Source organism: Chondrus crispus, genomic scaffold (genome assembly GCF_000350225.1).
Source record: "Chondrus crispus Stackhouse genomic scaffold, scaffold_7, whole genome shotgun sequence".
Taxonomy (NCBI): domain Eukaryota; phylum Rhodophyta; class Florideophyceae; order Gigartinales; family Gigartinaceae; genus Chondrus; species Chondrus crispus.
In genome coordinates, this window is record NW_005178734.1 from 663,340 (window position 1) to 678,805 (window position 15,466).

Here is a 15,466-nt window from a genome sequence, read left to right on the forward strand (position 1 = left end):
GTGGTCTTGTTTGATCGAGGTCAGCGATACGCGGCCGCGTCGCCAGAGTCCTGCAACAACAAAAAGAAATAAAATACAATAGAATAGAGTGAAACATAACAGAAAAGAGGGAAAGAAAAGAAACAAAGAAACGACAGAGTTGAAGGGAGGTCATGGTGGTAAGTGCTAAGTAGATCACTCTAGAAAATAGGACTGGTTGTGCGCGTCGCCGTCGGTCACCGCGGGGTGACTTCGAAGCAGCGTTCTTCTGAGGGTGGTCCCTCTGGACGAGTCTTCGTGCTCGTCAAGCATGGGCAGTGTGTTAGCAGTGAGTGTGACGATCGGCTTCGTGTGAGGTCGGGTGGGGCTTGGCTGCGGGGCGACTTAGAATAGTTATGTCGCCGACTGTGGCAACGATCACCACTTCACGTGCGTGCTACAGCTGTAGTAATTTTTCCCGCTTTTTGATTATAATTTCCCAGCATGGCTCGAATCAACTTCTCACTTGTGTCGCCTGCTCAGAGGGTTGTTGTCGACACGCTTACATATGTATATATAATTTGATTTCATCATCCTCCCCACGTGGGCGGACCGTCCGTTCGAAACGTCATTTCTCGTGCGTACCGTGATGAAGCGTGTGTGTTTTCCGAGAGGCTCAATGCCTCATCCAAGGATACAGTCTCGCTTCTCTGCCTTGCTCTCCTTTCCTTCAAACTCCTTATCTGTGAACCCCGTAAATGTGTTCCTTTCTCGAAGTTCTGACCTCTCTGTTGTCTCTAACCTACTAATTCTATTTACGATGGCTATCCCGGTTGTGCGTGCGACGCTTGCGTGGGTAAGGGTAGCCTTTTCCTTCGGAAATATGTGAATACCGCGCTGCGGGGGATCTGCTCAATAGGTTCCCACGTTGCGTCCTCGATGGTATACCCATACCACCTCACTTTGAGAATTATTTTCTCCTCGTCGTAGCCGTGGTCCACGATCTTGTCGATCACATACTCCTGACTCTCGGCTCCTTCTTCCTGCGTGTCCAACTGTCCTTCCCCCTTCCGAAGATCTTCCGACTCATCCTCGTCTCTGGACTTTACGAACTCGCGTAGGTCCGGAGGTGTCTCCGCTGTCGGCGTTCGACCAACTAACTTTTACTGGTCCCCTGTCGTAGGCGCACGGGTGTGAGGACGTTCCTCGTCCTCCATTACCTCTCCGTATTCGTTTAGCTCCGGCTCTCCCAGGAACTGTAGCGCTTGCCGTAGGCCAGTTATCGGCGCATAGTCCATCGGGCTTGGGGCTAGCTCCAACCTGTCTCGCGATACGCGTTCCTCCTGATCGCCAATGGCAATGACTACCGTATGTTGATCCGATCTTCGGACCTGATAAGGTCCTGTGGCGACTTGTGCCAGCTTGTGTTTCCGTTCGCTAGCCGTGCCCTGCTCCTTCCGAAGGAACACGTAGGACCCCGGCGGGATCTCATATTGCGGTTTGCGAAGGCGTGCGTCGAAATTTCGCTTGTACCGGGCTTGTTCCTTTCGCAAACTCCTATCAGCGCCTTTCATCAGGCTTTCCAACCACGACTGCCATTTCAGGTAGTACGCTCGATTCGAGCTAAATCCTTCCAAACTAGGCTGTGCTTGTAACGCAATGCTTCTCGGCGCCCGAGCTAACACCAGCTCGAAGGGCGCGATATTCGTAGTTCGATGAACTTGCGTGTTTCATGCAAACTTCACAGCGTCGCTAAATAGGTCCCAGTCCTTGGGATGCTCTCCAACGTATTTTCGCAACGCGGAAGTCAGCGTGCGGTTAAACCTCTCAACTTGGCCGTTGGCTTGCGGGTGGTACGTAGTCGTAAACACATTGCGTATGCCGAGAATTCGGCAGACATTCTGAAAGAACCGGGCCGTGAACTGTGTTTCCATTGTCGGACAGCAGCTTGACCGGCGGTCCGTACACGAATACCCAATGGTGAACGAAGGCTTGTGCGATGTGCGCAGCTGATATCTTCTTCAACGGTACGGTTCGTACCAGTTTCGAGTATCGATCGCTGATCACGAGAACGTGCCGATTTCCTCGTTTAGTTGTAATTAGCTCGCCGAGGATGTCGATGGCGACAAACTCCAGCGGAGCTTTGGGCGTGAACAGCTTCATTTCCTTCGTGTTTCTTCTTAACTTCACCCTTTCCCGCGCGCATGCGGCGCAATTCTTCGCGACTGCATAGCGGTCTAGGGCCATCGTAGGCCAATAAAAATATCTTCTCAAAGTCTTGTAAGGTTTTCTGCCTCCCGGGTGGCCTGCCAATTTTGCGTAGTGGCTCAACCCTAGGACGCGGTCCCTTAACGATTGTGGTATTACCACTTGTACAAACTCTGCCGCGGTACGGCATAGAGTTCCTTCGAGTTCCTCGGTTTCCATGCTGAACGTTCTCACCTTTCCGGCGTCCATTTCTTCCTTGATGCGATTGCAGAAGGGGTCGACGGCTTGCTCGCGAATGAGCTCCTCCGGAGTGACAGCTTGGAATTGATCGAGGCGATCAGGGGCGGTCCCCCCCTCAAGAGCGAGGATGTCGTCTGCCGCGTCAAAACTTTCGTCGTCCTCTACTGTACCCTCGGTCGGTTCGGCCATAAAGCATGGGATTTCGTCGTCGATTTCGTCGACGGTTTCTCCTGCGGTTCGCAACCTTGACAAAGCGTCCGCCTGGCTGTTAGCCTTTCCCTTTTTGTACTTGATTTCAAAATCGAATTCGGAGAGGCGTAGCCTCCATCGGATTAATCTCCCGCTGGGGTCGGTTACGTTCATCAACCACCTCAATGAGGCGTGGTCGGTATGCACGACGAAGTGCTCGCCATATAGATATGGTCTTAAAGTCTGTACGGCCCAAATTACAGCTAGACATTCTTTTTCTGATACAGAATAGTTTTTCTCGGCTGCGGCTAACGTTCTTGAAAAGAACCCGATGGGTTTGCGTTGCGCATCCGGGTGTGTTTGAAATAGTGCAGCGCCTATTTGGTAGTCGCTTGCATCGGTATCTACCGAGTAGGATAGGTCCTTCTTCCGCAGCGCCAACACCGGCGGTGCCAAGATGGCGTCCTTGAGCTTATGAAAAGCTTTCTTGCACGGTTCGTCGAATCCTTCCAACTGGACCGGTTGTCCTTTCTTCAGTAGTTGGTTTAGAGGCTGCGCAATTTTCGCATACTGCGGAACGAATCTGCGGTAGACATTACAAAGTCCTAAGAAGCTCTTGAGCTGGGTCTGCGTTTGGGGGTACCTCACTTGTTCCAATGCGACGGTTCGCGCAGCGTCCACTTCCAATGTACCTGGCCGAACTACATGGCCCGGGTACTTGATCTTTTCGACGAAAAATTCACACTTGCGAAGTTTGAGCTTCACACCGGCCTTCTCCAATACAGAAAGTATTTCATCCACGTGCACGATATGCTCCTCCCACGACTTGCTAAAAATTATTATGTCGTCCAGATACACCAAACGGCACTTCCAACGGAACGGAGAGAGCAGGATATCCATTGCTCTCTGAAACGTCGCTGGCGCGTTAGTTAGCCCGAAGGGCATTCTTGAGAAGCGATACAGTCCTGAGTGACACGAAAATGCGGTCTTGTCGCGGTCGCGCTCAGGGATAGGCATCTGCAAATATCCCGAGATCGCGTCCAACGCGGAGAAAACCTTGGTGTCACCAAGGGAGTCCAGGCACTCATCCATGCGCGGTAAGGGGTACCTGTCCTTCACCGTCACTGCGTTCAGCCTGCGGTAGTCTACGCAAAAACGCATTGACCCGTCCGGCTTGGGCACCAGCAACACGGGCGACGCCCATTCTGACTGCGCTGGTTTTATCACTCCTGCCTCCAACATCTTCTGCACCTCTGCATCTTCCACTTCGCGGGCTTTAGGCCCGGCCCGATACGGGGCTTGTGCGATGGGACAAGTCTCGGGGATCAACTCGATCCGATGGACTGTGGTATTAATTTCGCCAAGCGTCCCATCCCACATCCTTGAATACTTCTTCAACATCCGACGGAACCGCTCGCGCAGCCGTTCCGCCACGTGGCTCAGGTCGAGGTCCTCCACGTCCGGCGGTGGCGGCTCAATCCTGCGTTGCGGCTTCGTAGATGCCGACGCGGAGAGCTCTGCCAACGACCGTTCTTCTGGCTGGTCCTCGTGCGCTTGATCCGACGGTTCGCATCTTGCCTCGCCCGTAGGCGTCTTGGTAGAATTAGGAAAATTTTCCTTCTTCCTTTCTTGAATTCCGAGAACTTCACCAATGGTGGTTTTGCTCTCGAGCGCGGCTCTCGGGTGCGGTAATAATTCTGCCACCACTTGGCCTTTTTGCACCCTGACAGGGTACGTCCTAAAATTCGCAACGAGTAAACGAAATGGCCTGTCAGGCTCAACCTGAACGACACCATCCGTGCACGTCAACCCGTGCCTTTCGTACAACGACGAGTACGGCTGAACCACCACCAAACCCGCCCTCTTCGAGGTGCATTCCACGACGCGTTGCGTCCCTGGCTCGATAGTCGTGGCTCTTGCCACTTTTACCTTAGGGGAAATTCCCTCCCCCTTTCCATCATTTTCGTCCTCCCCCGGGACGAGATTCTTCTTCCCTCTTCTCGTCGAGAACCGCCTAACTATCGGAACCTCCGAGAAATCCGCCAACTCAACCGTTTTCTTCCTTGGATAAATTGCTTCCACAAACCGGTCACAGTAGTCTGCGCCTAGAATTAGCGGGACTGCTAGTTTTTCGCATACAATAAACTCGGCTGCGGCCACAAGTTTTCCAAGCCTCACAGGCATTCTAATTGTGCCGAGAGTCCGGAGTGGCCTATTGTTCGCGTCGCCGATATCTTGGGTCGGTCCGTAGGACACTAGAGATTCCATTCCAGCTGGGAGTTCCGATTTTCGCCGCCTCCGCCCGCCGACGGGGGTGAGCGCGCGGACGGTTCCAAGCCCCGAGGGGAACGGGTACGTAGGGAAAGAATAACTAAGGAAAGGATCAAGGGGAGGGCCATTTATCGTACCGAAGGGAAAGAGGGACCTGTTTCTACTAGCCAGGCAGCGTCAACGACCAGCTTCCTCGCCTATCTCCGTGTTGTCGGGGTCGTACGACGACGTCGGGCAGTAACTGGGGTGACGTGGCGGAGTTGCCCTTACCTTCGCAAGGGAGGGCATCGCAGTGGCGGCGTAGCGAGCCTCACCGAGGTGGCCCTCACCGCCACCTACGAGACCTCCAGTAGGCGGGAGGTCGGACCCCAGGTGAGCGTACGGATCGCAGGGTACGGGACGACGGCTCGGAGCGTCACCTTCTGCGACATCGGATGCAGCCCACTTGGCGCTGCACAAATCGCCCGGAGCTCGTCGCGCTCCGCACGGTAGCGGTCACGGTCAGCACTGAGAGGTGCGACGGATTGGGAGTAACGAAGCGAGGAGGCACGAAGCGCCTCCACCTCCCTCTGAGCATGATGGAACTGCGAAGCTAGTGAGGCCCGTTCGGCGCCGAGGCGTCGAGCCTCGTCGCTCCTGGCTTGGTACCAGCCCGCCATCGTGCTCAGCAGCGCTCGGGCAGACCAGATACGATCCCGGGAATGCCCCAAAGCGCGCAGTAATTCGGGTATCGACTCGAGCTCACCCGGCGATAGGACACGATCCGCAAACTCACCCGGCGCAGGTCCGCCCTCCAAGGAACGGAGCGGCGGGACAGGCAGTATTTCGGGGGGTCCTCGGCTGCCCCGAAGAGGCGTTTCGGTGTAGATGGGACTCGCGATGCGAAATGGATTCGATCCCACTGCCAACACGTGCGGTGACTCAGCGTCCAGATCCCGGTAACGCTTGCAACGCGCTGCACTGGTAGCGGTGCTCACACCGCTGCGGGACACCGACGATCCGGTTGGTGGTGGTCTTACGACGGGTCGCGATGCGAACGCGTCCGCGCGGACGTCGTACAGTAAAAAGACACTCCATTCGCCGGTGGAGAGGTCAGTCCACGGGCGGTGGGTTCCCCACCCCTCCGGCACGGCGGAGGAGATCCAAGATGGCGGTATACGTCCACACGACGTGTGTGGACTCCCGGTCGGACGGATTCAAGGACACCTTGGGGAGCCCCGGCGTCACTCTCCCCAAGAAATCCAACGTCGGGGTGGGCTGGAGGAACACCCTGCCGTTCACACCCATCTCGGTGCTGACGGCGTTGCACACCGACCACGCCCACTCCCGTTTGCAGTTAGACAAGAGACACTCATACGCCGGGTGGTCCTTTTCTAGGAAGGCGGACCCGAAGTATTTAAGAACAAACGGGAGGAGCCGGTGGAATCCCAGCGAAGGGAAGGAGTCCCGAACCACGGCGGGGAGTGTGGGGAAATCGGCGGGGGACAGTCCATGCTCGAAGCATGGCCGAGCGGAACACGCGCCCATCCTTTTCATCGGCTCGGCGATATGCCGACCAGTCGCGATGGGCGACCGCGATAGAGTGTATTCTCATCAAGGCACTGGCCGACTTCTGAAGCGCGACTAACGGCTTCGAGAACGCATAAGGTCGGGGGCACACGTACAGGCCGTACGTCGCGGGGCAGAGCCCCGCGACCTCGGCAAGGACGAACGGCTGCGAATCCTTTCCGCTGGGAAGGCAGAGGGCCGAGGCCATCTGATCGACGTACTCAGCCTCGGCCACGCTATACACGAACGTACGGTCGCAGGGGATTTCGCCGGGGATTTGGTATCCGGCACCATGGCCCTCCGCCATGAGGCTGACGAGCGCCGCCGCGGCCTGATCGATAAGGCCGGCGCCCCTGATCTTGAGGATGCGGGCAAGATCAGGGCGCAACTCGGGTTGAGAAATTATCTCGACTATCGTCACGCCCGAACGGGCATCGCGACCCGAAGGAACGGGAGACGGCTCAACGGTAGGGGCGCGGACCGTTCGTAGACCGCGCCCAGCCACCTCGTCGGGCTATCAAGGACATGCTGCGCAGGGCGAACGGCGGCGCTACGGTACAGCTCGGACGCATGTGCTGGGTTGAGAGAGATGAGACGAGCGCGATGCGGAGCCAAAGAGCAAAGCTGACCGTGACAGAGAAGTGGGAGGACTCCCCAACGGGAAACAGAAATCGACGAGCGAAAGACGAGCGGAGCTCGTCAGCCCTGGACAGGTAACCCCGTACTCGCGCATGTGAACGCGGACGTTCACGCTTGAGGGGGGGCCGTGTAGCATAACCGCCGACTACTGTACTATATATTAGATATAGAATTAGATCTAACGCTGTAAGGTAAGGACCTTACAACGTGCGCGCGCATACCTTACAGCGCGCGCGCACCAACACGTGTACCCCACGTGTAGCACACGTGTGCTGTCAGCCCCGACGGCTGACAGCGTTACAGTGCGGGCCGGGCCGCACTGTCTACAGTAAGCCGACTACAGTACAGTCCGTACTGTTCTGTAGACGGTTAATTAACTTGTACAATAAATATAGGGAGCGACCGCCGGCGGGGGAGGGACCAAGCTGGGCAACCCTCCACCGACGGACGAACACCCAGCTTACTCTACTCACACCGCTGTTCCGCGAGTAGTTACCACCGAGCGGGTAGGGGACGTGCCCGACACCACGGCGAGCTGCGATCCGCCTCCGCCCGTCAGTACCGGATCGTCAACCGGTACTGCTCCGGGGCGCCGAGGCGTCGATCCGCTCGCCTACGCGCGCGTCCCCACCGACCACGCTCTACCACCCGCTACCGGCCCGCTTCCGGTGGCGTTGGTTGGTTCAAGACCCTCTGTACGCCGATCCGGGGTCTTCCGCCGAACATCGCAAACACCCCTCCGCCGTGTGTGGGGTGTTTATGCGACAGATGGTCGCCCTTGTGCTTGATATCTCATATAATCTTTGTGTCCGAAGACTTTTACAAAAGAGGAGAGATCCTCTTGCACTTTGCTCTTTACAGAACCAATTTGAAAGTTTATGTTGCTCGAATCAAGAACCTCATCTGAACTGTGTTTCCAGGTTTCACAAGCCAAGTCAATAATTTCGTTTTCTCCATCAACATAATCAACTTGGTACTTGTTGTCATTTTTGCTGATAGCTGCAACTTTTTCGGTATAGAACTCATGATCAATAGGCCAGTAAACATCAATCATGTTACCTACGACAGGAGTCGATGTTCGGCTTTTCTGATTGTCGTCATCGTATTCTGCTTCAACATTTCTAGCAGTTGAGAAACTATCTGTATTAGATCCATCTGCAGACTCTGAAGCGCACAATTCATCAATACGTTCATCAAGCGATGGTCGATCATGTTGATAGCCTCTATGACGACAGTTGCGAACATGTTTTCAAAATTGCAGGACGAACATCTTCAATCGCCGCACTGATGTGACTGCCATTCTTACCTGGAACTGTAACGGTTCCCTAATTCTTGTCAAAAGCAAGTATTGTCTTCGGTGATGACCACCATACACGCTTACGTTTTTCATGCCTGACGAATATTTGTACCAAATCACCAACGTTAACGAGATGGTCAACTATCGACTTCGATCTTAGAATTCTTGTTAGCTTTCTCTTTGCAGCTAAATCTTCATTTGCCTTAACTATGACATGTGGAACAGGAACCGGGAAAGAACCTGACAGAGCAGGTCTAGTGTATCCTTTTGCTAGCTCACGAACCGAGCACATATCATTCCCATAAAGATCATTAGAAATTCTCAAAGCCTGTTGCATCAAGAGACATTCATTCGGCGGTGTTATGTCAGTCGCATCAGCCTTCAAGCGTAAAGAGATATATCTAATAACTCTGGTTTTTGGATTCAATCACGTTCTTGTTATGTCGACGCGGCGGCATTGGTCGAATCTCAACACCAACATTTTTTAAGTATGAAAGGAACTGCTCATTTTGAACGTTGCATCAAACAGAACGGTTTTTGGGACCAAAAACTGAGAATTCCAAGATAGCTCAAACACAGAAATCGCTTCGGTCATTGCTGTGGTGTCGACAACATCACCAATCGAGTATCGTGAAACTAAATCCATCATATGAAAAACTGTATTTCCATCCAGATGTAAATGGTCAATACAAATAACTTCATTAAATCCTCGGTTGATCGTGGTTAAGGAAACTTTCCTGGGACCTTTGGGTTCATGGGCAGTTGCACAGCTTGAACACTTCTCCAGGACAGTGGCCAAATATTTTTGAGCATCAACATTCCAAAGCTGATTGCTTTCTAGTAATTTATTAATGTCTGTTGAGTGCAGAGCCTCCAGATCTTTCAGTGACGTACACAAAGGGCCGGCGCACGGACGTTCGACAGCTCCAGTGATTCGCCCCATGCTGTGCCACTTCTCTGCATACCATACAGTCAATTACATCATGGATGATAGGTGATAGAGTGTCTGACCAAGATTTTGTAGAGCACTCTTAGCGCAGACCCGGGAGCAGTCCCGGAGAGTTGTTAGCATTTATTCCCTTTTCAGTCAAAACATGAAACAGCTCCTAGCCCAGTACTTAAGTACATGGGGCTGGGAGCACCCAAACGTTTACAAAAAGGTACACAAGTAAAGACAACAAGTTTATTTCAAGAGTTTATGGGCCTCTCAGCTACGCTCTACACTGCTGATTGTTTTTAGTGTGACACAAACGATTCGGACATACGCAACTTCCTAGTACCACGATGACAGATTTTACGGACAACGTGGATACGACTCGCCATCGAATTGAACGCTTGAACCCCAACAACTACTACCTATGGTCCAAGAAAATGGAACTGGTTCTTCGGAGAAAAGGACTTTGGGGTATCGTGTCGGGGGAAGAGCTCCTACTGCCTAAAGAAAGGCTCAAGGATCTCAAAAAGTTTCAAAGACGTAAAGACACGGCTCTGAGTGACGTACTTTTATTAATAGATGATGCGTCCAGTGCCGCAGTAGTACACCTCCGTGACCCAAAAAACGGTTTGGTACGAGCTGGAGAGAATATATCAAGCCGTATCCGAAGCAGCAGTTGACTCTCTTCTTGTTCAATATCAAGCCATGAAGATGAGGTTGAGAGAAAATGTTTCACAGTATGTGAATAGATTAATGCAACTCGAAAATAAGCTTGCCGCTATTGGAAAGACTATGGCCAAAGACGAAAAAAAGCGTGCGTTGCTGCGTGGTCTCACATCCGATTTCAAGGTGATAGCTCAAGTCATCCGTGCGATGAGCAAAGAAACTACCGAGGACGTCGGGATGTTGATCACCCATGTAATGTAGCTGCATGACAACGATGGAACTGGTGATAAAGCTGAAACTTCCACGGCTTTCTGAGCAACGCAACAGAAAGAAAAAATGTTTCCACTGCGGACGCCAGGGACATGTGAAGCTTGATTGCTTTCATAGCCCCGAGAGAAGCAGGTATCGAAACGCAACAAGCAGCCGTTGGGTTGGCCGCCCTCAATCCGGATCTAGAAATAGCAACAAAAGCGCCAATACGACTGGATCTGGCTTCATAACAATTTTCGCAAAATGCCTCACATCCCCCATAGGCATAGGCCTTGCTTCCAAACTTGCGAATGTTTGATAGGTCAGGCTTGTCTCCGTTGATGCATTCGTACGGTGTCATGTCCTTGTAATTACCATCTGGGGTAAACATACGGTTGCGAAGGTGGTTCGAGAAGTTTACAGCTTCAGTCCACAGCCGGTTTTTGTTGGGCAGGGCATCAGCAGCCGCTATCATCGTACGAGACATATCCAGCAGAGTCCTTTTTAGTCCCTCGTCTTTGCTGTTTGACTCTGGTGAATATGGTGCACTAAACACTTGCAAAATGCCACGATCGTAGAACCATTTCTTCAGGTCTTTGGGAAGGAACTCCGTTCCGTTGTCAGACCGTATCCGCTTTACGAATGACGTTCCGCATTTACCATTCTGCATCCTCTCCAGTTCAAGTTTCATAGACTTTACAGCATCTCCTGCATCGGCGTTTGGCATCAAGAAGCGCACCATTGAGAACGCAGAAGCGTCGTCGTAAAGTGTTATGAAGTATTGGCAACCGGCAAGCGAGGCGTTTTTGAAGGGTCTTACTAGATCGGTGTGTACCAGATCAAGAGGCCCTCTAGTCTTTCTAGACTTTGAACGAAAGGGTCGAGGGGATTTTGTGGACTTGGAGAGTTTGCAAGGTTCACAGTTAGGCAGATCCTTTATGTCTTGTAGGTGGATCCCACGTACAAGAGGAAGAGACTCTTTCATTGTCGACTCGCTAGCACGGCCCAGTCTTTGGAGCCACTCCATTTGGGAGACCGCCAAAGTAGAGTCAAGGGCCTTCAGATTCGAGTTTAGTACCGCTTCGTACAGTCCAGCAGTACTTTGTTCGATTCCGTCAAGGTACTCCACTTTCCCGTCCCTTGTAGTCATTTGACTCATACAACCTCCATTGTGGTCAGAGTCAAAATTAATGTTCAGCTTAGCCTTCCTCATCCGGCTAACGGATATCAAGTTGCAGACCAGCGTTGGGACACACAAAACGCCAGTGAGGCGTACTGTACTCGTCGTACCACGCACTGTGGTCGTACAGATAATTGAACTAGTACCAACGACGTCTGCCGGTTTTCTCGTTCCGACGGATACACGATGCCCTTTGGTGGGCTTCTCGAGGATCTCGAATAGTGAGATGTCATTGCACATGTTTGTGGAGGCCCCCGAGTCAATGTAGCATTTGTCACGCAGCGTGCCGGCAAGATTCGTTTTGGTATGGTCACTTGTAGATGCTAGTGAAATGTCGACGTATGCACTGCTATCGTCACCTGACGGTTTGTGATGGTAGTTCTTCCTGCGGTTGTTCATTGGAGCCTGCGGTTGGCCACAGTTGCGGAGTCTGTCAATGCGCCTCTTGGCAAGCTGAGGCCTGTAGCTCGGGCTGTCAGGATTAAAGAAGCAGTCCTGCCTCAGATGCCCGACCTTCCTGCAGAAGTCACAATTCCTCTCCCTCATACTCAGTGCTGTTCCTATGCTTCCAGCGCCAGAGGGAGATTGTAATTCGAGTTCAACTTCGCAGGCCATGAGATAGGCCAAAGCGTAGTGATACCCCTTTCCAGTGGCCTTAGCTACCCCTGCATGGACAGCGAAGCTCGGAGTCAGACCTCGAAGCAGCGCTCGCTTCTTCTCAGTTTCAGTAAGGCAATGTCGAATAGCAGCGAGTTTGTTCTCGATTCCATTCAGTCGGTTCGAGAACTGAAGGACCTTCTCGCCTTCTTCCATGTGTGCGTTCTGGTAGTGACTTAGATACGTATCAACGCGAGCCTCGAACACTGTAGAGGACATGGTCTGAAGCGAGTCTCATAGTTTGCTTGGGTCGCGGAGGGTGATTACTGAAGCGCTGATCGAGTTATCAATCGTTTGAACGATGGTGGTAAGCACCAGGTCTTTGCTTATCTCATACTTCGCGAGATCCGCAGCGTCAGATGGTGGACGCTCATTTCCTGATACGAAGGTCCAGAGTCCCTCAGCACGTAGTATGAACCCCATCTTGTGCGCCCAGAGATAGTAGGTCTCAGACGTCAGTGAGGCGATTCCGTATCTCGATGTATCGACGACTTCATCTCTTGCAGAATCCATCACGCTTGCTTCCCGCTCTGCGGTCTCTGATGATCGCGGTGCCTTCCTTTCTCAACGAGGATCGGAGCGATGCTCTACAATCACACGGATAGTTCTTGCACAATTTACAGAGGCTGCAGAGATGACGCACGAACGCAATTCGTAGCGATTCGACTTCAGCAGATACAGTAGCGGTGACAGATCGTCCAAGGCGTTAGATAGTTTGCAATCAGCGTCCTGGGTGCCATAACCTGATAAACTTCAGTGTGGTAGTGGTCGTTGCAATTTACCTTTGTTGATCTGTGGCACAGGCGCTGCCGTGGCCCGGGTCTGTGCGCTTAAGTACACGGCTCTGTCGTAGCTATAATACAGGTGCTATGTAACTACAGTATCTGTAATTAGCCTTATCTTTGCCGTATTGCACTAATGGCATCCGTATGGCTATGGGGGGACTAACCCGCTATCGGGTATAGGAGATGTTAGATTTGTAGGGATCCGGCGTCGGCGCAAATGCATTCGCACGAGTGGACGCTCAAATCTGGGGGACCCTGATTTCGAGAGCGTTTTCAACAATTCCAATTTTGGGTCCGATTTTGAACCCACAAATTCGCCCATCGGGGCACTACAGTACTAACCCTGTGGCGGATCAAGGTTGATAATGGTGTCGCCTTCAACAAGCGCCGTGTCTGCCTGTGGCAATGTGAGGAGAAAATATCCAGTGCGGTTCACCATCAACAAGGGCTTGGTCGAGCTCGGTTGGAGACTATCTCTATTAGACTGCTTGCGATTCTAGCTGTTTTTGTGGGACTGAATGAACTTCGCCTGAGGGCATCGCTGCATTGATAGCATGGCCGCAAGATATTGGGGAAATCGCATGATGAGTGCTCTATTCAGACAACCCCAACTCGCATGCATGTACCGTGGAAGAGGAGGAGGACACTTTTCAATTGGAAAGAACGCCCAGCGGATCGAAAACCGCAGCTTCACCAAACTGTAATCTCTCCACCATTCTTATTCCTGACATTATGCGCTGTTGCTAGTCGGTAAGGACATGGCTGTAACCGTGCGTGCTCTTTGCAAAGGAATGGGAGTTCTGTTTTTGATTAGGGGGGCTGTGAGCAAGCGCATGTAGGCGCACCATCAGCACGCTCCTGCATTTGTAGTTATTGCACCTGTGAACTCTCATCAGTACTTAAGCATAGGTCGGTGTGCGACAGATTTCGACCGCACAAACCCACAGCCTTCAACAACCTTCAGCAACAAACAAAGCAAAGGCACTCTCTCGAATTTTCAACAAACTCCAAAATGTCTCGCAGCTTCATGTCCATCTTCGCTCTCTTCACTCTCTTCGCTGCCATGTTTGTCCAGACCGAAGCTGCAACCTGCCTGTGTGTCTGCCGCACCAACGTTTATAGCGCCCTCGGCAAGTGCGGTCGCAGATTAAGCGAACGGCATCAATGTACTTGTTGATGTGTCCGTGAGGTCCTTCCCCACTTTCCGGTGAATGTGTCTTAATGTTTGAAGCGGAAAGCCATTTTTTGTGCGATTTGTGACTCTGAATCACATCTTCCCGGGTGGCGATTTCTTGTGCGAAGAGAGGTATCCAGTTCATTCTCATTGTTAATACGTATACTTGCTCGGCTACTCTTCTTATGTTGAACGAGTCTCTCATAAGCAAAAAGCGATGTTACCGTTGTCCGAGTATAAAAAGTTTCAATACTTCCCGTGCGATGCGGTCCGTGGCTGGATTCGTGTTAAACTCCACACCTCCTGCACGTACGAAGTCATGGATAATTCTGAACACTGACGTGGTGCCCTTTAGTATGTTCATTGAGTACAGGGATTAAACGGGATTGTCTTCACGGGCTTTCTCAGTTATTTATGTGTCAACCTCATTACCGGATTGCCGATGGGTAATGCATAGTGAAATAACTGATATAACATGGCGATGAACCGGAGAAGATGACTGATATAATTTTAGTTCCATAGTAAGGGTCTTCATAACTGTCTCATCAATCACGTTCCTCATTCTGTTTCGTGTGTCACAGTTTTCAGTTCTTCTTCAAAAACTTCGTTCTCCAGCCTGGATTGGTCCGCCGGGGTAGCTATTTCCTCGACGAGGTCCAGTACCGAAATGGATTCCTCCTCGTCACTTGCCCAACTTACTACAGGCGTGCGGGGTAGGAATCATGCACCGAGGGTGGGCTCTTCTGAGTCCTCCGCAAGGGCGTGCGTTCCGCCGAATTTTCTTGAAGTTCGTAACTTTAATACCACTAAGATAGAAATTAGTTACACATGGAGATTTATATTTTTGAGATAGAGAAAAAAATAAAGAATTTGCTTAATTCAGGTGAGAGTTATCCTTAAAAGGAAGGTGGCTTTACCTCTTTCTTGATAAAGTGTACTGCGTTAATATCCAAAAGAGGTAGGGAGACCACTCTCGTAACGATTCCAAAACGTTGATCAATTCCAATGGGTTGGGTTGTTTTTTTTTCTTCAGAAAGAAAATTATTCAGGGTTAAGTCTAGACCTTAGCAAAAAAATAGAAAATAAAGGGAACAGTAAACGGTTAACCGGCAGGGTCGGGCGAAAGAAGGGAATCGTGTTCTTTACTGTTGGGTTGTATTTTCGTTCTTGCTTGTGTTCTGGCAGCTGGTCTGCCTCAAATCCTCCCGTGCTTATACTGCTTCCGTCCTCTTTTATCCTCTCTCCATCTCACGGTTTGCACTATCACAGCATCCCTGTAGGAGAAGATGCATTCTATCTTGACATCTGAAATTATTTAATGCTCCCGTTTAGAATAGTATAATAATTATCGATGAGTGATGTTCAGACTATTGTCGAACCTGACGAAAAACCTAAACGCAGTCGAAAGGGGGAATACTGTTCTGCTGTGCTTTGATTCACTGCCAATGTTTGGACTGATAGAGTTTACCGT